We start from the raw sequence: 22,737 nt of genomic DNA, 5'->3' as shown, positions 1-22,737 counted from the left end.
TCTATGCTAACGAACTGGGAAGCACATTGGTGCTCACCACTCTTTTGTCCCCAAAGAGGCCATATCATCTGTCCCCAGTGCACTCCAAGAAGGGGAACTGTCTCTGACTGTGCCACCCAGGGGATCTTCAAACCACTGTGTGCAATCCTGGGCTTTGGTCTTCCTTCCCCACAGAAGCACTGCTGTGCCTGCCAGCCTCTACCCAGCAATGGTACAAACTTCTAAAACTTCAGACTTTGGGCTCTGCTGGGTTTTTTTTTTTTTTTTAATTTTTTTCAACGTTTATTTATTTTTGGGACAGAGAGAGACAGAGCATGAAGTGGGGAGGGGCAGAGAGAGAGGGAGACACAGAATCGGAAACAGGATCCAGGCTCTGAGCCATCAGCCCAGAGCCTGACGCGGGGCTCAAACTCACGGACAGTGAGATCGTGACCTGGCTGAAGTCGGACGCTTAACCGACTGCGCCACCCAGGTGCCCCTGGGCTCTGCTGTGTGTAAAAACTTGTGATAATCATCCACTCCAATCAATGGTTTTGGGGAAATATTTCTTTTGTGCAATCCCCTGTGCACCATTTTCTCTCTCGCCTCTCTCCAAGATCGAGGCTTCCTCCCCTCTGTAATATCCGTGATTCTTTTCTCCCCCAGATCATGTCTCTGCATCTTCCAACTTCCATGATGTGGTTTATTTTCTCACTTGAGTTCTGCAGTTAGTTCTCTCAGCATTCATACTGATTTTCTTGGGTGTTCAGAATGATTCTGATATTTATCTAGTTGTGCTCAAGGGATAAAACAAGCATTGGTTCCCCCTACTCCTCTGCCAATTTAAATCCTCTCCTCACCTCTTTCTTTCAAATCAGGAAGTACTTTTGTTGTATGTTAAAACACTAAACATATCCTCTTCCCTATTCCCTCAATGAATCAGAATGATGGTGCATAGAAGAGTCCACAATGTAGAATCAGCTATGTCAGTGGAAACAGCCTGGTTGTGTCAGAAAGTTCTGTGATCAAAGAATGGTTTCACCAGCTGAATGACTTTGGAAAGATTGCTCAATATTTCTGATCTTTCTGGGCCCTTAATTGTAAAATGAGGATAATAATGCTCGTAGGGCTATTGTGCTACATAGTACAATAGATTAGAAGTGGTTATTTTTAATGAATAAATATGTTGGCATAATGCCTGGTATATAATGAGCACCCAAAGGTGATCTCACTTCACTAGTATATTAGTGACATTGTTTTAAACACATTTTTGTATGCCAAATTTAGACCCCAGTGGAGGAGATGAACTGTCATTCTATTTACACATCCCTGGGCACAATTGCCTTTGTATTGACAGTTTCACTTTGCTGATTTATGTTCAACTTTTGGTGCACTCTGACCCTGACTGCTTTTTCAGCAATCTGCTAAGTGAATGGAGATATTCCCTACAGACCTACTAAATTTTCTTTGCTTAGACCCACAAAGCTGAATAATAAATAGTAGTATGTTCTTGGTGACGTTTGCTGACAGCTGTAGGAGAAAGGATAACCCATGCATGCATACATGACACTGAAACTCCTGAGTTTCTGTCTTGTGAATGTCTCCCTACTTTTGTTTTCCCCCTTTTATGTTAAAAAGAGAATTTTGTGAAATAATAGGTTATAATAGCAGATGCCAGCTCTGACATATTTTTTTTCCTTAAGCACAATCTATCATTTGTTTAGAATAGAAGCATTAATACTGATGATAATGATAATAATAATAGCAGTTTGCATTTATTGAACCCTGGGTACGGTGTAGACATTTGACACATTTATACTGTACAATACTCTGGATGGTAGCTATTATCATTCCCAGGCATGGTGTAGACATCTGACACATTTATACTGTACATTACTTGGATGGTAGCTATTATCATTCCCATTTTACTGACGACGAAATAAGGCTCAGAGATGTTAAGCAGCTTATTCTACATTATTCAGCAAATAAATGGTAGAATTAAATTGAAACCTAAGTCAGTTTGATACCTAAGCCCTGTGAACTTCGTACTGCATCATGGACCTCCCTTTTAAGTTTGGTATTTCTAGTGTCCTGCACAGGGTTGGATCTTTCTAAGTGTATGTTGAATGAATGAATGAATGAATACATAAGTAGTTTAATTCAAGCTCCTCTTGAAACCATAATGCATTGAAAAAAACATTTTTTTTTTCTGCCCAAATTAACACATTTTTCTCCCCTTTGTTGTGTATTCTCTTGGGACAAATGACTCTGCTGACCCACTTTTTATGCTTTCCAGCAGCTCCTGCCAGGTGGGGAATTAGCTGTGTGCATTTGCAGCTAGAATAGGTCCTACTAGGGCAGATGATTCCTGGACAGGAGGGAGAAGAACAGACACGCATTGCTTACCTCTTTTGCAATGTTTACAGAAAACAAGAGCTTTATAGATCATGGGGAAACTGGCTGAAGAACAGAGACCCAAAAGGAGGCATGACAATGTGAAGGGCCCTGTGTTTGAGAGGCAACATGAAGCAAATTAAACCATCTCTGACTGCCTGAGGACTTTCTCTACTCAGGGACCTTGGCTGTTGTCTGTTGGTCCTTCAAGTATGAATGCAGTTAGCAGTATGAGGGCTTTCTACCCAAAGAATTTTGCCTACCTTGAGAGAGAATAGAAAGTCCACATGCAATGTGACTGGAAGGTTCAGGGAGTCATGGTTTCACAAACAGTAGCCTTTATCATTGATTGTCCAGTCATATTTGAACTCAACCTTGCCTCCCACCTCTGCCACTGAGAGGCTGTTACTTTCCTTAGCTCAATGTTTCCTCCCCAGCAACTTGCTTGAGGTCACAAAATTAGGATATACAGCCTGTGCTGGACCTCATGGCTTCCACCAATACTTTCCAATACTGATTGAAGGTTGCTTTATGCATGGTGCTTAATTAAGCATTTTATACAGGTACTCTCATTTCACAGCCATGACAGTCCTATTTTATATCAATTTTACATATGAGAAAGCTGAAATTCAGACAGGTAAAAACACACCCCAGTTCAGTTGGTAAATTGTGCCTTGTGCCATGTATCCATGTTATCTGAACCCTTAACCTTTAGTCATCATTTATGATACTCTTGTGCCATGCCATTCTGCTATTAGTTGACAAGGTCTCTATACTTACTGGGCAGAGCTTTGGTCACCAGCTGCTGGCACCCTCAGGTCTATGACTTCCTGGCAGGAGTGGCCTCTGCAAGAACTTTCTGTCTACACAGAAAGCCTGTCCTGTCAGGTCCTATCCGTTTTACACCTGGGCTTCAGAAACAGCACTACAGGGGCCTCTGTTAAGTTTCTCGGAAATTCACAGGCCCTTCTTGCCCCCCCCCCCCCACGCCCCAATTAAGGGGCAGCACCACAGGCTGCTGAAGCACAAGCTATCCGTCTTCTAGCAGCATAAAGGATAAGGTGATAAATCAAAGTATTTAGGGTTAATTCAGAGAATGTTTGCCTTCCCCGCTGAGAGCTGTGCTTTTCCAGTATGGGGGAAGCATGACTGAGTAGTGATTTTATTTTGAGGAGTATGTGCTGGGTTTTACAGGCAGAAACATGCAACTGATTCTTGTTTTGGCAATGAGTTTTAGAAGAAAATCTTGTCTTCTTTGCACGCTGCTTAGCAGTGGACTGGGCACAGAGGCAACACTCTCAGTAATGGCTTGATCATTAATTAAAAACAAGTTTGTTTCAGATTCTTTATTCATTCATTCATTGATAAAATGTTAACTTATCTCTGTTAAGTAACTGATAGTGAACTGAAAATTATGCAATTATCATGCAAAAAATAGTTTTTGTTTTTTTAGAATGCAGCCCTTTAGAATGTTAAAGAACATATTTGAGTGTAAAATTGAAAAAAAAAAAAAGGCCCAGGTGTTTGGCCTTGTCAAGGGATCAAGAAAAGCTTTGTAAAGAACATGCTCTGCAGCTGCAGCTAATATCTGACTTTGTTGAATGAAGAGAAGAACTAGCCATTCCAGATGGAGAAAGTAGCATGTTCAAAGGCCCTATGGCAGGAAGGGATATGCTGATTAGGAAAGACCTAAAGATAGTATATAAGTAGAGCAGAAACAAGAATGGTGCCTAAGAGGCTAAAGACATAGAGGAAGAGGTGACAGATCAGACAGAACCTGGGCACCATGTTCAGGAAGTTGTTTTGTCTGCATTTTTCTTCCTGTTCCTTCCTTCCTTCCTTCCTTCCTTCCTTCCTTCCTTCCTTCCTTCCTTCCTTCTTTCTTTCTTTCTTTCTTTCTTTCTTTCTTTCTTCTTTCTTTCATCAATATTTATCCATTAAAGGGTTTACAGCTTAGCATAGGTATTATCACATATGTTTGTTTGCTTATTTCAAACGTCACTCTAGCCACGTTCTGAAGAACTGATTGCAAAGCGTCAGGGAGAATGCAAAGAAACCAGTTTAAAGACAGTTGCAGCAGCCCAGAAATAAAGGAAGGTGGCTTTGACCAGGTGGTGATGGTGTCAGAGATTTGCAAGATATAAACCAGAGTACTTGTGCAAATAGGGCTTTGGCTTGAACAGAGCCGCCCCTGAACTTCTGAGCAGCTGTAAGCCAGGGAAAGAGTTTTCTCACTCAACTCTGGCACCCAAGTAGGTCATCAAGTTCAGCTCCAACTCCTGCCCTCTGCATAGTTGGTGGTGAGGCATTCCCAGCAGATAGATTCCTCATAAAAACAAAACTTTTCTGTTTGCAAGGGTCAACTTCCCCTCTTCTGAAATCCTTTTCTTCTCCTACTCATTTTTAAAGACCCCACTCAGGTTCTCTCCTTCCAGGAATGTTCTGGAACCATCACAGCCCTGGGTGCTGGCTATTACTTCTGAACTATCTGAAAGCTTTGCGTTTCACTTCTCTGCAGCTCACCTGATCCTGCTTGGGCCTCAGTTTCCTACTTTGTCAAATGAGGAAGGAACCCCAGATATTCCCCAATTCCCCTTCTAGCTCTACAGCTGGCAGTTCTTGTGACCAATGTGCATTTTAGAGACTCTTGTATCCTTGCTTCCTAATGTTCAGTTGTAGCTGTAGCCCCTTGTACATCAGGCATGTGTTTATACTCCTTTGCACACTTCACAGGGGGTGCACAATGAACATTTGCTGATTTGATTTGACTTGATTTAACTTGAACATTGGTTCAAAGCCAAGATCAGAATAGGCAGACCAGAAAAATCTGTCCAGTCTTGACCTGTGTTCTGGCCTGTCAGTCACTGTGGTCATGATATGGTGCGAGAAATGTTAGCATGGAGAAAAAAGAGGTAGGTAGCAAGGTGTTATGGGCAATCCTTACTTGATATCAGCAGAGGGGAAGCCACATGATCAATCTACTAATTTTTATATTTAGGTTTATAATGCATGCCTGTGGCTAGAAGATGAAATAACACTAAGAAAGATCATAATAAAACAGCATATTTTTGGCTTTCTTCTTGAATTTACTGTCATATTTCTAAATACAACACCAATATAATTGTTTCAGTACTTATCATTTTAGCATCACTTGTTAGTACACTTCACATGAGGTTAGGATTTGACACCTTTTCTCTCGCCACCTCTATTCCCTGCTTCTTCCTCCTCATGGGACCCCATCCTTCTGATTGAATTATATCATATTTTTAAATTAAATTTATGCTTATTGTATTCCATACTCATCCAAATTGTGTTTGGGCACACAGGTCATACATTCTAGCTATCAGCACTGAGGGCTAAGGAGAGGTGAGAACAAAAGAGATTTACCACCTTCCTTTGTTCAAACTCCTTTAGGTCTTCAGACACATATTGTTTGGGATCTGGCATTTTTTCTAAGAAACACATATTATCCAGGTTAACATTATAACAGCTGAGGAATAGTTATTTTCCCTCTTATTTTGTGATTGTGGAGCCAATATTGTATACATTCATATGCTCTGTTAACTGTTTGTACTTATTATAAAAATAAGGCCAAAGATCTTGGGCTAGACCAATTCAACTTCAGGCTTGCTGAAGGAACAGCACCTTTCTTGGTTGAAGACAGTCCATGCTTCAGCTGCTGTAGGAATATTGATGTTCTCCAACTGTTAAAGAATTCTCAACATGAGAAAAAATAAAAACAAACAAAAAACACAAACAATGAGACATAAATCTAAGAATTGTAAGTAGAATGTTGAAATAAAATCTTGGACATTTTGTTTCTGGGATGTTGCAAAATACATATTTTCTCAAATTCTTATTTCCAAATAAAACTAAAAATCCTGGATGCCCTACAGAAAATAAACATAGACTGTGGAAAGTGAAGAAAAAAGTAGACTGACTAGACATCTCAGGCCTGAGGAACAACATGGCAGAGAGTTTACTGGGGTTTTTTTTTACCTCAGATATTGAAGATTTGAAGAAATCTCAATGAGCACAGACATATGTCCTAATGTATTAATAACTACATTAAATGTTAATGGTCTAAATACACCAGTTGAAAGAAAGAGATAAGAAGAGTGGGTGGTAAAACATGACCCACCTATACCCTGTTTGCAAGAAACTCACTTCAAATATGGCAGGCATGTTGAAAGTAAAAAGATGAGAAAAATATGTGTCATAAAAGTATTAATCAAAGGAAAACGTAAATGGCTATGTTAGTTTCAGAAAAATTACACTTCAGAGCAAGGAAATTTACCAGAAATAGAGAGGTACGTTATATAATGATAAAATGATCATTCTGCCAACATGATATAGTGATCCTACATGTATACCAACTAAGCCACAGAGCTGCAAAATATGTAATGTAAAAACCAATAGAACTAAAAGGAGACATAAAAAAATTTCCAATTATAGTTAGAGGTGTTGAAACCCTTCTCTTGTCAATGATAGAACAACCAAGCAGAAAAACAAGGATATAGAAAAATACAACATTACCAACCAAGAAAATCTACTAAACATTTATAGAGTGGAAGAACATTTTTTCAATTGCAAATAGACATATACTAAAATAGACAATGTCTGGGGCCACAAAACAAACTTCAACAATTTTTTTAAAAATTGAAATTATACAAAGTGTTATCAGACCACTGAAAATCAGTAATAGAAATAACAGGATAATTTCCAAACATGTAGAAACTAACAACACACTTGTAAATAATCCAAGTCTCATAGGGAATTTTTTAAAAATACACTAACCTGAAAGAAAATGAAAATACATGTAAAAATTTGCCAGACACCGCTAAAACAATGTTGAAAGGGAAATTTTTAGTGTTAAATTCATATATTAAAAATAGGAAACATCACAAACCAATAATATTTTCTCCAATATCAAGAACTTAGAAAAAGAACAAAATGCATCCAAAGCAAGCAGAAAGAAGGAAACAATAAAAAGAGCAAAATCAATAAAATTGAAAATAAAAATAATAAAATAATGAAACAAAGAACTTATTCCTTGGAAGGATTTTTCAAAATAAAAAATATATTCTAAGACTGAATAATAAAAAAAGTGAGAAGATACAAATTTGAAATGCATGAAACTGAATGAAACAGAAAATATTGCCACAGTTCTTTCAGATGTCAAAAGGATATTAAAGAAATGCTGCAAACAACTATATACATATAAATGTACAAATTAGACAATTCAAAAAAACCCCACAAACTACTACAACTCACTCTATATGAAATGGATAGTGTGAATAGTCTTAAAATATAAGAAATTTAATTCTTACTCTAAAAAACTCCACTCAAAAATCTCCAACCTCAGATAATTTCACTGAGGAAGTCTTCTGAACATTTATAGAAGTGTTGACTCTAATTCTATCTCATTCCTTGAAGACTATGGAAGAGAAAGAAACACTACTCAATTCATTTTATGAAGCTAGCAATTATCCTGATGGTAAAATTAGACAAGAACTGTTTAAAAACAAAACAAGACTATAGACTAATATCTCTCATGAATATAAATGCAAATATCTTTAAGAAATATTAAAAGATAGAATTCAGCAATATGTGAAAAGAATTATTTACCATGACAAAGTAGGGTTTGTTCCAAGGATAGAAAACTGGTCAATATTTGAAAATCAATCAATGTAATTCATTGAACATATTAACAAGTTACCAACCTAAAGAGTATTAACAACCTAAAGAGTAAAAATCACATGGACATATTAATAATGCAAAAAAATAATTTGACAAAATTCAGCACCCATTCATGATTAAAACAAACAAAACAAACTTTTCAACAAACTAGTGATAGATTGGAACTTCATCAAATTGGTAAGAACATCTACAAAAACTCCACAGCTAAGATTATTCTCAATAGTGAAAGGTTGAATACTTTCCCCCTAAGACTGAGAAAAAGGCAAAATTGTCTCCCCCCACTAGTGTCACACAACTCTTGTTCAAATAGGCACTGGTTGTTCTAGACAGTGCAATAAGGCAAGAAAAGGAATCATACAGATTGGAAAGAAAGAAATTTGTCCTTATATTCAGATGACATGATTGTCTATATGGAATATTACAAAGAGTCTACAAATAAATACCTAGAGGTAGTGAGTTCAGTGAAATTATAGAAATCAAAATAAACATAAAAAAATCAAATTGTATTTCCATATACTGGCAATGAGCACATGAACACCAAAATTAAAAACATAACTATATAAATCTGTAAATCTAACAAGGCAATGAATTATTTAGTTGTACATCTAACAACACTGTATATAGCTTGTATGCTGAAAACTACAAAACATTGATGAAATAAATCAAAGAAGATCAAAATAATATCTAAGAAGGAATTTATGACCTAGAAGACTCAATATAGTAAAGATGACAATTCTCCCCAAATTAACATATAGATTTTAACCCAGTTCTTATCAAAATCACAGTACATTTTTGCAGCTATTGACAAAATTATTCAAAAATTCATATGGACAATCAGTGGAACCTGAAAGGTTAAAATGATTGTGGGAGAAAAATGTAACCAACCTACTTAATTTCAAGATGAATTATATAGCTTCAGTAAAAGCTGTGTGGTCTTCAGGAAGGATAGACACAGCTATGGAACAGAATAGAGAACCCAGTAAATATCTATACAATAGCCAACTGATTTTTTGACAAAAAGTGAAGAAGCAATTCCATGGAGAAATGATAGCCTTTTCAACAAATACTGCTGAAGGAATTGGATATTCATAGGCAAAAAAACAAAAATAAAATTCCATCCAAATATCACTTCTTATACAAAAATTGACTCAAAATGGATCATGGGCATGAATATAAAATATAAAACTATAAAACTTCAGGAAAATCACAGGGGACAATTTTCAGGACTTAGGGATAGGTAAAGAGTTCTTAGATTTGATATAAAATGTACAATCTGGGCAAAAGTGGTAAGTATGACTTCATCAAGATTAAACGCTCTTGCTTTGTGAAAAACCTTAAGAGATATGAATGTAAAATGAGACAAAAACTAACTCTGGAAAGCAGCTTGTCATTTTCTTAAAATACTAAAAGTGCAACTATCATAAGACTCAGCGATTGCACTCCAGGGCATTTATTCCAGAGAAATGAACACTTGATGTTTACATAAAAAGCTGTAAATATATGTTTATTTGTATTTGTATGAAACAAAGTGTGGTACATTATACCATGAAATACTATGCAGCAGTAAATTACACCATGTTGATCCATGCATCAACTTGGATCAATCTCCAGAAAATTATGCTGAGTGAAATATCTAAATTTGAAAATATTACATACCATATAATTCCATTAGGGTAATATCCTTTAAAGTTGTAGAAGTTAAGGGGCACCTGGATGGCTCAGTTAGTTAGGTGCCCAACTTTGGCTCAGGTCATGATCTCACGGTCTGTGAGTTTGGGCCCTGTGTTGGGCTCTGTGGGGACAGCTCAGAGCCTGGATCCTTCTTCAGATTCTGTGTCTCCCTCTCTCTCTCTTCCCCTCCCACACTTGTGTTCTGTCTCTCTGTCTCTCAAAAATAATAGAATAAATAAAATAAAGAAATTAAAAATTAGTAATTGTTAATGGTTAAAAAGAAATGAGGGTAGGACACAGGCGGGTAACATGTTACTTCAAAAGGGCAGTCTGAAGGATCCTTGTGATGATGGAAATGCTCTGTATCTTGACTACATTGATGTTAACATCCTGGTTGTGATATTGTTATGGTTTGGTAAGTGATTACATCACTTGGGGAAACTGCAAAGGATAGGCTGAATCTCTCTATATTATTGGTTACAACTGCATGCAAATCTATAATTACATATTAAAAATTGATAATTAAAATATTCTCTTCACATTAATTTGAGAACAAAATTGAATTTTGGAGATTGATTTTTTTACACTTTATTTGAACTTTAGTTTCTGCTTGGAACTTCATAATGGGAGGATTTTATATTCAAATTTGGGACATCTATCAATATGTTGTTGACATTTTATGATGGAAATATCTCTAGGTTTTTAATATTGTAAAACTTTGATTAACTATATTGGGCTGTGTGGCTGGACATAATTTGGAATGAGAAATGGAAAATAAAATTCATTTCAACCTTGGGTATAGAGTGGTCTTGACATAAAATTCTATTTTCAAGTCTTCTGGGGACAAAGTTTACAACTGTCTGATTGTGTCTGCAAAAGAAAAATGTTCTTATATATTAGGATCAGTGCTGCCTTGAAGCCACATGATGGCTGATGGTAAGATTAACAGTTATGCCCACTATGCTAAAAAGGTAAAAATATGACAATTGGTAGTGGTGAGGTTGGGGTATGATATGGAAACAGCACCTACTGGGTGGAGGAGGATTCTATGATTACAAGTTTGAGAGAAGCAGCTGAATGTGCTTGATGTAATCCTCTTTTTTTTTTTTTTTCTTTCTTTGGGTCTTCCTATAGAAATCTTATTCTCTGCTCCTCCACACCATGGATTCTACAGGGGCAGCCCCCCAGGAGAGGCACAGGGCAATGGGTATGCTAGTTAAGCACACTTGGCCAGAAAACCTCAACCACATTCTACTCTTCCTTCTATGACTATCTTCCAGTTGGTTCTGAATCTGGGTGTCAATAAAAATAGTGTTATGTATTGAATTCTTGGAAGTATCAGCTACTGTTAGCCAACAAAGTTATTGAACACAAGGTCTGTGTTGGTAACTTGTGCAAAGTGAAGAGTTTCGTTTCTGTATGTAGGACTCCAAGTACCAGAGGATCTCTGGATAAAAATTTGTATAAGACCAAATGGTAGCCCCTACTGTTCTATCATAGCAATGTTCACTGTACACATTCTTAATTTGGGTCTGCAGTAATTTGTTTCCAAAAATTATCACAGCAGTTTCCCTTATTGCCTATGACACCCTGGCACAGTATCTCTCCTAATGACTCTGGGCTGAGCCATATAACTTGCTTTGTTGAAGGGTCAATACTAAATGGGTCACAAACAGAAATCTGGAAAGTGTCCTCACAGGGCCTTGATTTATCTTGATACTGTTGGGAAAATGTGTGCAGTACCATATGAGCTTGGGCTAGCCTAATGAATGATGAAGACGCATGGAGAAGCTGTTGCCACTGCTTTAAATGACATACACATGAGAGAAGCCATCCTAGATCATTTAGCTCTAGCCCAGACATCTTAGACCAGAAAATCATGAGTAACCACAAAGCTGACCACAAAATCATGAATAACAATGCTTGTTTTAAATTACTGTTTTGAGGTGGTATGTTATGCTGTAAAAGCTAACACCATTTTACATATGTATTTGTTCAAGGTGTTGTCTTTTATTGGAGTCAGTTTGTGATTTTGCCCCAACATACCAAAAACCTTCAGAAATAACATTAACCTTCCATCCTATAGACAGATAATAAGGGATTTAATATATAAACTCCCATTGTTTTGTATACAACCATCAAAGGATTCTTATGACTCTGTCATTGGGTTCTGCCATTATAAATTGCAAAAATCACCTCCAAAAGAAAATGGGGATTTCTCACTCACACTTTCAAGTGAGTTTTCTTCTTTGGAGGTTATAAATAGCCAGAAATGTCCCACTAGAAATGATTAGATGCTAGCCCTCACCATGATAATTCTGCTTCTATTGATTTTGCTGTAGAGAGATTTTGGTCACAGCCCATGTTGCCCATAAAACCTTTATGTCATCATTAATGCTGTAGCATCTTAGAACTCAACTTTATTTAGTGTATTTTATGTACTGAGTAAAGGTGTGGGCTGCCTGAGCCTCCTAAGGCAGTGCAGGGAGTAAGGCTTACATCCTTCAGGTTTACGTCCCTTCACTGATTTTCCCCTCTCCTAATTCTCTGACACCACACCTACACCTACTCTTCACTCCACTCTCTTATTCCTTCATTCTTTTATCTCTATCTTTTGCATACTTGTATTGCTGGATTTCTCCATATTGCACCTGATTGTGAGTCTCCTGGGGACAAGTGCTGTGTGGAGTTGTGATGTTCACCTCTGCCCTTCTCTTGGTGCAGAGTAAAAATTGAGTGATTTGAAGGTTGAATTCAATTCTACTTATTCATTTAATAAATGTTTATTGAGTTTATACTATATGATAGACACTGGGTAAGTGGTCTGTATAGAATAGTGAATAAGGTAGATATGGTACCATATAGTCATAAAAATAAATGTCTAATTATAAAGCGTGATGGTTTTTATTGATAAGAAGGTATGAATAGGATAAGAAGGAGACCTGATTTATGTTGAAAGCTTGGGAAAAGACTTTATGGGGAAGTGGATTTTAGATGATAATGAAAGCACATGACAGTCTATGAATGGTGTCCCCTGAAGTAATGTAACCCAGTCACCTTGAGGCATAACATGAAGGACTTTCCACAAAGAAGGAAAAATATGTTCGACCATCCATAGATAGAAAAGTTATGGGTTTGAAAAAAGCTGTGTGCCAGGTGCATAGTGAAGTCCACCTCCTTCCAATAACCATTTACTTCAAGCACTTGCTATGATGTAAAACACAATGCTAGGTGAAGATTCTTAGAGAGATGTACTGTTGGATATATGTGCTTGGAGGATAAAGAATAGCATAGGGATGAAGATGTAGCTGAGTAGTATTTGGCATATAAATGATAACTGAAGCAGTGGTGGGAGACAAAATCAACTGGTCAGAATCCATGACTAACATGAGAAGGTCTGGGGCAGAACCCTCAGAAGAACCAACATGTGACGATTTGCAGAGGGAGAGGAACTCAAGGGGAAGGAGGAAAAGTGGTAGAAGAATGATGAACAGAGCTTGGGGAAGAGTGTGCATGCAGAGGGAGGAAGAGGTCAAATAGACCATGCCAGTGGGACTCCCCTGAAAAGTTGTTTTTTCTGCCCCCACGACACATAGCATGTGGCCCATTTGACCACCTGCAGTTACCTTCTTGAGTATCTGTCCTTCCAGGTCCTATGATTGGGGCTGTATTTGTATACTTCTTTTTTTTTTTTTTTTTTTTTTTTCAGTACCACCTTGCCTACATTTTATTTTATTTTTTTTTTATATATGAAATTTATTGTCAAATTGGTTTCCATACAACACCCAGTGCTCATCCCAAAAGGTGCCCTCCTCAATACCCATCACCCACCCTCTCCTCCCTCCCACCCCCCATCAACCCTCAGTTTGCTCTCAGTTCTCAACAGTCTCTTATGCTTTGGCTCTCTCCCACTCTAACCTCTTTTTTTTTTTTTTTCCCTTCCCCTCCCCCATGGGTTCCTGTTCAGTTTCTCAGGATCCACATAAGAGTGAAACCATATGGTATCTGTCTTTCTCTGTATGGCTTATTTCACTTAGCATCACACTCTCCAGTTCCATCCACGTTGCTACAAAAGGCCATATTTCATTTTTTCTCATTGCCACGTAGTATTCCATAGTGTATATAAACCACAATTTCTTTATCCATTCATCAGTTGATGGACATTTAGGCTCTTTCCATGATTTGGCTATTGTTGAGAGTGCTGCTATGAACATTGGGGTAAAAGTGCCCCTATGCATCAGTACTCCTGTGTCCCTTGGATAAATTCCGAGCAAAGGAAACAACCAACAAAACTAAAAGGCAACCAACAGAATGGGAAAAGATATTTGCAAATGACATATCGGACAAAGGGCTAGTATCCAAAATCTATAAAGAGCTCACCAAACTCCACACCCGAAAAGCAAATAACCCAGTGAAGAAATGGGCAGAAAACATGAATAGACACTTCTCTAAAGAAGACATCCGGATGGCCAACAGGCACATGAAAAGATGTTCAGCGTCGCTCCTTATCAGGGAAATATTTGTATACTTCTGATACCATGTTCTCATCCAAGGGTCTGTAGAATGCTAAACATTCTTTAATTTCTGATTCAGGAGTCACTTACTTCCATGGGCTGTCCTTGACTCCAAACACTTTCCCACACCCCACTAATTCCCAGCCTGTGTTCAATATCTCCCCTGAGCTCTCCAAATGCCCAGTATATCTCTGTTATTGTCTAAACTTTTATGTATGTCTTATTGTTGGTTTCCCCTAAACAGACTCTGGGTCAAAGCTTTAAGTGCAAGCAGTTTATTTGGGAAGTGTGAGGATACTAGGTTCAGAAATGTAGATACTGGCACCTGTAAATTGTTGAATTCACTAAAAGGTCAGAGGCACGTGGGTGGGTCACTGAGAACATCTGCTTCAACTTACACACATAGCATCTATCTATCATCTATCTATCTATCTATCTATATCATCTATCTATCTATCTATCTATCTATGATCTATCTATCAATCACCTATCATCTTTAGCTAGCTATAATCTATATGTCTATTTATCTATATATCTAATCTACCTGTTTATGGGTCTGATTTTCTTGGACCTAGCCCAATGCCTAGCACAAGGAAAGAGCACAAAAAGAACAATGAACAAATGAATGAGTTTATGGGTGAAATAAGGCATGACCAGCCAATATTATTAATTTCACATATTTTTCTCTATGACGGACTGGGGGTTGTGGGGCTTTTAAAAGAACAAAAGGTAAGATAATAATCTTGCTCCAAGTAACTTCTCCCATTTGGATTAAGAAAAGAAGAAGCATTTAGTACTCATCTTTGTGGTTAATGTGGATATTGAAATATTGATTTTAAAAGGTTTATTATAGTTATACAATAAAGAGTCAAATTAAAAAAAAGAGTCAAATTGTTCCTATAAATATTTATTCAGAAAAGAGTAGGTCCTCTCCCTATTATGTCCCCAATTTCCCTTTCTCCAGAGAGGCAACTCTTTTGCATTTTTTTAGCTTTTGCTAAAAAATACCAGTTCATGGTATATATATGTCTCTAGATAAAATGCTTTTATTTCTGCCTCAGTTTCTCAGTTTCAAGCACTGTGCATTGAATTTTCCTCATATTATTAGATGAAGACATCTCTTTCACCAGCTCCCTTCTCACCCCATGCTCTCAAGTTCATATTATTGTAATTACACAAGTGCCATTTCCAGCCAAGCTGTGAATTACACACATGATTGCCTTTGCTTTCCTGCATACTCTTTTCTCACTTTTTTCTCATAATATATATATTTTCTGTCTATCTCCATTTTCTATGCAATTGTCAAAATTTGACCTCAAATTCCCTTGAAATGTTAAGACATTTCATTTATTTATCAATCTCCTGGAGCCCTCTGGTCTGCTCCAGTCTGTCTTAGATGCCCTCTGGCCTGGCACACAGAAGCTGTTTCTGTAGTCTTCTGTCCCCATAACACGTGGCGTTCCTTTTCTACCCTGGTGCCTTCTACTCTTTCCTGCATCCGTATATTCCTCTTTCTTGGTTTACTCTCTTACTGTGTGGAGATTTCTTCCAGTAGCTCCTGCAGAAACAGTGCTTTGAGATTGATTTGGAAACTGTCTACATGACATTTTATTCTACTTCTTCCACCTTTCTATGTGAGTTTTAGTTTGCTAGGTGTAGACTTGCTTTGGGATTTAAAAGGCATCCATTTATTGTCTTCTATTAGAAGGGAGGCTATCGAACACTCAGAATACATTCTATTTCCTGATTTTCTGTGTTTAACCTTGTTTTTTTTTTTCTGCCTAGAATCTTATAGAATCTCTTCTTCATCCTCAGTGTTCTGAAATTTCATGATTATGCACTTTGTATCTGATTTTATCCACTCTTTGGGTCTTTTAAATATGGACATTTGTTTTCTTCAGTCTGAACAACCTTGAATTATTTCTTTGAAATTTCCTCATTTACATTTTCTCCATTATCTTTTCCTACAGTTCTTATTTTGCGTATTTTTTAAAAGTTTATTTATTTTTTGAGATAGAAAGTGTGAGCAGGGGAGGGGCAGAGAGAGACGGAGACAGAGAATCCAAAGCAGGCTCTGCGCTGACAGCAGAGAGCCTGATGCAGGGCTCAAACTCACAAACTGTGAGATCATGACCTGAACATAAGTCAGAAGCTTAACCCACTGAGCCACCCAGGTGCCCTTATTTTGTGTATTTTGTGTGATGGCTGTGCTAGGCTAGTTCTCTAAATATCATATATTTTTCTTACTTTCCATTCTCTTTTGCTTCCCTTCTTGGGAGATATTTTCAGCTTTATATTCTGAATCTTCTATTGTATTTTTATTTCTGCTATCATTTTTAGCTTCTAAGAGCTGTTTAAAATTTCTTTTTCAATGTTTATTTAGTTTTGAGAGAAAGGCAGAGTGTGAGTAGAGGAGGGGCAGAGAGAGGGAGACACAGAATCCGAAGTAGGTTCCAGGCTCTTAGCTGTCAGCGCAAAGCCGGATGCAGGGCTTGAACCCATGAACCCTGAGGTCATGACCTGAGCTGAAGTCAGAGGCTTAACAGACTGAGCCACCCAGGTGCCCCTCTAGAAGCTGTTTTATCTTCTCTGCATATTTCTCTTTTATAGCATATACATTGTTTTCTCTAAATACAGTATTTCCTCTCATATTGCTGAGAATATTTATGATAGTTTGGTTGTGGTGTTGTTTTCTTATATATTTTCTATTTCCTTTGATATATTTCAAAATACATCTTTCTTAGTTTTGGTCTTTAATTTTCGTGTGAATCACATTCTTTAAGAATCTGGTGATATTTGGTTTTCTGACTATATTGAAAGCAAGGCATTGAGAGGCTGATCGAAGGCTCTGCAACATGTATGAGGTTCTTCATCTGTGAAATTCACTGTGAAATGTATGTTGGGACATTTCCTTGGAGAATCCTCCAATGTCAGTATCTTTGTCTTTCCTCTTGATCTGATCAGCTTCTCTAGAGAAATATATTCTGGTCTTTACCCTGGAGTGTAGACTCCTGGTTGCCAGAATTCTGGGAACTGTGGGAACAAAGGATTGGTGTGAGGGTGGGATCTTAGTATTCTTTATGGACTAATTATTTTATCCATTTCAAAGAAGGAAAGCAAGAAATGAGTGTGAACTAATTTAGCAAATCCAAGAAAGCTGGCTCTTAAACCGGAAGTGGGAAAAGATAAGGTAATGAGTCAGGATAAACAAGCAAACCACTGAAAAGCTCAGAATTTTATGTCACCATGTACCTGTGATGTGTTGGAGTAGAGGTGAAACAGGAGGGCTGGCAGACACAGCAGATTCAAGCAGCAGCCTCTCGGGCTCCCTCCACACCCTGGCAGAGGGCATCTCTTCTAGAAAAGGAAAATTAAGAAGCAAAGTCTGTTCCCCTGTTGGTCAAGAATGCCCCTGATTCTAATGCCATGACCTCTTTCCGTGGCCTCACTCAGCACCTTGCTCCTTCCCCATAGATGCCACGGACACTGTTGTGGCAGACTGTAAGCTCCCTGAGGTTAGCCCCATGTCCACATCCCCAGTGACAGCACGGAGCCTAATACTGGGTGGACTTCTAGAGACTGGTACTTTTTTCGTAATATATGACTTCCTGATATTGAAAAATTACTGATGTCTAAATGCCTCCCCCATGTGTTCTTTCCCCATCCTCTTACCCTTTTCTTAGAATCTGAAAATTCTGGCACGTGTCCATTATAAAGAGTACTGGGTACAGGCACAGCAGAGTTTACTGTGACAAATAGAAAAATAAAATAGAAGGTTTGCCATGTTTCTTAACATGGAAAAATGAGAATGTGTTTCCTCAGTTTTGGAGGAGAGGTCATGAGGGTCAATCCACAGATGGACATTCAACACATTTGGATTATCCCAGGAGGATAAGTCATGATAAGAATATTGGTATCTTTGCCATGATTTCTAACATTATTCTATTATTCTAAATAATAGGTGCTGATGATCTTTATTGGCCAACATGTACTGTAATAACAAAAGCAATGTGGCATATTTATTTCATCTTTTATATTTATAATATTTAACTTTTAAGTTTTCTTAAAATGAATGACATCAATATGAACCTTATTAAGTAAACAATTGCCTAATAATTATAATCCTTTTGCAAGATACACTAAAAGGTATTTTTGCCTTTTCTAAGACTTAGACTTAGACTTTTAAGATGATACATTAACAACTCAAAGCCCATGGAGAAGAATATTAAAAATGCAGTTGTATTTTATAGAAAATCCTTTCTGTCCTAATATTTCACTACACAAAGCTCACATATTTTTCTTTAGGAAAATTTATGTTTTATTATAGAAGTAATGGATGTAGCACATATCCAAAACCCGAAAAGTATAAAGAAAACAGTAAAAGATATTCATTATTTCATCTCTCATGGGTAACCACTAGTAGCAATTTGATTTTTTGAAGTTTTTCTCAAATTTGTATGTTGTATTTTTCACACATAGAATGACTCTATAAAAACAATGTTATGCCCTGCTTTATTTTTTTAATCAACAGTATACCAGTTTTTCACATTTGAAAAATGTTAAGCATGATTTGTATCATTGTTTATTTAACAATTCCTCATGTTGGATGTTTAGGTCACTCACAGGTTGTTGCTCTTACAAATGATGTTGCCAGGGGCATCCACATACATCAACCTTTGGCTGTATCTCTGATTTATTCCTAAGTATAGATTCCTGGAGGTGGAATTACATTTCAAAGGTGAGAAGAGTTGACTTAAAGATACCTTGTGCCAGTTTCTCCTGCCCTGTATAGTACCAGCAGAAAGGCAGCTGTAAAACACTTGCATCTGGGTGCTGGGGACAAACTCCCTCTCACCCAGGAGAGTCCACATCAGAGTCAGGATATTTGCAAAAGCTGGAATGTTACCAAACTAGCCTTTGAAGGGTTAACTTAAAACATTTTCTATTAAAACACCTTGTATTCCAGGTTCCACCATGTATTTTCCCCCTTCCTTGCCAAATAAACTAGCTTCATGGTATGCATAGCCTGGGCAGGTGGGACTATGAAATAACCTAAGGGATAGACAAGGGTCTTCTCAAAAAGATCCCTCCCTCTGTCCCTCCTCCAGTCCTCCATCCATTTATCCATCCAACATCCTAGGGATGGACATCACAGTGGATACTGGGAATGGTGAAAACAAAGTTCCAGTCCTCATAATCTCTTTCTCTATATGGAAAGACAGTCATCTAATTATTTGCTTTTTTTTCTACTATATGAATAGACCATGAATTTTTATTGCCCTGTGTTCATATAATCCTCTTTCACTGAATAACTGGGGCCACAAATGAGCACCCAAGCTTGACACACTTACTCCACATCTTCATGCCAACCAAAAAAGGATGATATTCTATTAACACATCTGTTTCGTAGAGGGGGAAACTGAAGCTCAGCATGTGTCTTTGCCCACCACAAAAGTCTCTTCCTCCCTGCTGTCTTTCTGTTGCATCTGTTGGTCACCACAGCAGGGACATCCCATAAAGCTCAATATTCTCTATATTCATTCAGCTTCTTACGATCAAATTAGTGGCAGCTTCTGAGGTACATGCCCTAGAGACATGAGGGCTGCACATGGGGGCACAGATGCCGGTGCTTATTTCTGAGGCAGTGGGCCTGGGGGGTGGGCTGCAGCTGGGTGAGGTGCATTCCATCTGGGGAACAAGAATGTGAGAGTTTCCTGTGGGTCAAGTTGGGGCTGTAGAAGGATGCCAGACTTCAGAGATCTTGAAAGTGCCTTCCCTAACCCCACCCCAAGCTGCTACCCAGGTGAAAAGCCTGAAAGGCTGGATTTCAGATGCAGAAGCTGAGGGGGTATTGTCAGAAAAAGGGCAGGGAATGAAGGAACTGCAGTTTGGAGATCCTAGGAAGCAATCTCCAGAGCCTGCTATGGGCCACATTGATGCAGTTGCAACAACTCCTGTGAAAGACGCCTTTGTCCTTGTCTCACAACTCAGGGTGAAGCAAAAGGCCAGACCTGAGCATAGGGCCATGCCACAGTTACACTGCTCTCTCTGCTAGGAATACTACTTGAAAGTATATAAGACTAAGGAATTACACTTTTCTTTCTCCACTGAATAGCTGAGGAATGTGAAGCTCAGCAAGATCAAGAAACTTGCTTGAGTTGGAGAGCCTAGATGGCTCAGTTGGTTAAGCGTCCGACTTCAGCTCAGGTCATGATCTCATGGTTCCTGAGTTCGAGCCCCACGTTGGGCTCTGTGCTGACAGATCAGAGCCTGGAGCCTGCTTCAGATTCTGTGTCTCCCTCTCTCTGCCCATCCTCTGCTCATGCTGTGTGTCTCTCTCTCTAAAAAACAAACAAACATTTAAAAAAAAAAAGGAAGAAAGAAACTTGCCTGAATCTCAAATTCCTAGTTAGTCGTATGCTTGAGATATTGATCCTACACATTATATCATTTCTTAGGAGAAACAGTAGTATTTATTCTGTATTTATTCAATCAATTATTAATTTATTTAACAATATTCATTAAGCACCAACTCTCTGTCAGGCATGGTCTCGTCCTGGCAATATGCCAATGCATATGACTAGCACTCAAACTCTGTCCCCAAAGACGTCCAGAGCTAGATGAACACACCTTTGTGTTAATGTAGAGCATTAACTGGCATTCTCTGAGTTAATAAATAGTACACATTTTAATAAGGTTTAATATTTTTACAAAATTATGTGTGTTTCAGTTCTAAGAAAATCACTATATAATAATGAAGAAATGCTCACACTCAACCTTTAGTTGTTACTATTTCACTCTGGTTTTATTTCCAACCTTAAATATTAGGTTGAGCCATATAAAATTGCAAGCTAGATAGGTCAAATGGTTAAATAGCAGCAATCTCTAATGGTTAAACCTCAGTAGACCTAACCCTGCAACATTCCTGGAGTGTGAGTGTCTCCTTCCAGGACTGAACAGAAATGCTAGGTGCATGGCTCTGCATTACACCCAGAGCTGTGAGTGTGGAGTCCCTCAAAGTTTGGGGGACTCATCTCAGCCATTACAGACAGAGGATGTCCCTCCTTTCCATACACTTTTGCAGAATGAAAGGAAGCACTGGGAATTTGCTAAAAGTCTTGTCATCTTCCATCGCTTTCGTTAAAAGAGAAGATTAATAATCACCCCCAATCCCCACATAAACACCCAATCTTTAACCTTCACTGATTCCTCTGAGAGTTTTCTCCACAGTTTGCCTATCCATCAGTGTCTTTGTTTATTTGCTTGTTTTTTTTTTTTCAATAGCTCAAGCTGGTCTTTTTTACCAATTTAAAAAGAATAACATTTACAAGATGAACCCAGCTTAGCTGAGTCCTTGGAAATTACTTTACAGTTTCCCTGACCTGTTTCTGATTCAGCTCAGCATCAGTTAAGATTCAGGCTTATCAGAGCATAGCTAAAGCACATTTACATGAAACACTACAGAGGGTTCACAATAGGCATGTCAAATGGCTTCTCCCCATGATCCTGCAGGGTCAGATTACTCTGGTAGGACATAGTCCCTGGAGTAAACCTTATAGATGTGACTAACTCATGGGTTCACAGAGTCAACAACGTTTAAAACATGTGCATTTGGTACATGTTGCAGTCCACAATGTGTGGACTCACCTGCAGCAAGATTAAAATTATGTAACCCATTAGTTGTGCACTTTTTCCTCCTGAAAAAGAGAAGGAAAGGGAACTAACTGGAAATGGGGAGGACAGGGTGATGAGTGCCCAGGGCAGGAGGACTGGGTGGGCCTGCATGGAAGAGATAAAGGGGCGAGTGTCAGGAACTTCCCCAACACATTAATGTTTTAGTTGGAAGTTATGGTAACCACAGTCTGTGAGAGTGTTACATGTATGCCAGAGACTGTGAGGTCAAAGACAGAGGCAGGTGTAATTAGTGTTTCCCTCTATGGGAATTCCCAGGAAGGACTGTGCTTGAGACATGGGCATTCCAAGACTCACCCATGCCCAGCAGAGTCCGAATCAATTCACTCCTACTCCTCACTTCTCCAGGTACCCTGCCCTTCCTGGCCTGCCCACTGTTTTATGCCAGGTCCTTACAGCCTACCACTGAGTCTTAACTCCAGAATGTACTGACCTCCAGGAAATCATCTCTGAATAACTCCCACCAGCCACACCTCCCTGTGTTCTCATGGAGACAGATAGTAAATGAGCACATGTGTAAATATGCCATGTCAGCAAGTGTCACCAAGAGGAGTGAGGGTGGAGAGTGACTGGAGGGTTTTTACTTTAGAAGGGGAATTTGGAGGGAAGCCCTTCTGATGATGGGGTATTGGGCAGAGCCTGCATGAAATGAGGGAGTGGCCATTGGAAGGAGGCCAAGCAGAGCAAGAGCAAGTGCGAGCCCTACAGGAGGGGAAGTCTTGGCAAACTCTAGGGATGTAGGAAAAAGGGGAGCAGAGATTGAGATGAGGGGAAATCATGTGCTGAG

The sequence above is a fragment of the Herpailurus yagouaroundi genome, unplaced genomic scaffold (genome assembly GCF_014898765.1).
Source record: "Herpailurus yagouaroundi ecotype Mexico unplaced genomic scaffold, PumYag 140, whole genome shotgun sequence".
In the NCBI taxonomy this organism is placed as follows: domain Eukaryota; kingdom Metazoa; phylum Chordata; class Mammalia; order Carnivora; family Felidae; genus Herpailurus; species Herpailurus yagouaroundi.
This window is presented reverse-complemented; position numbering follows the sequence as displayed.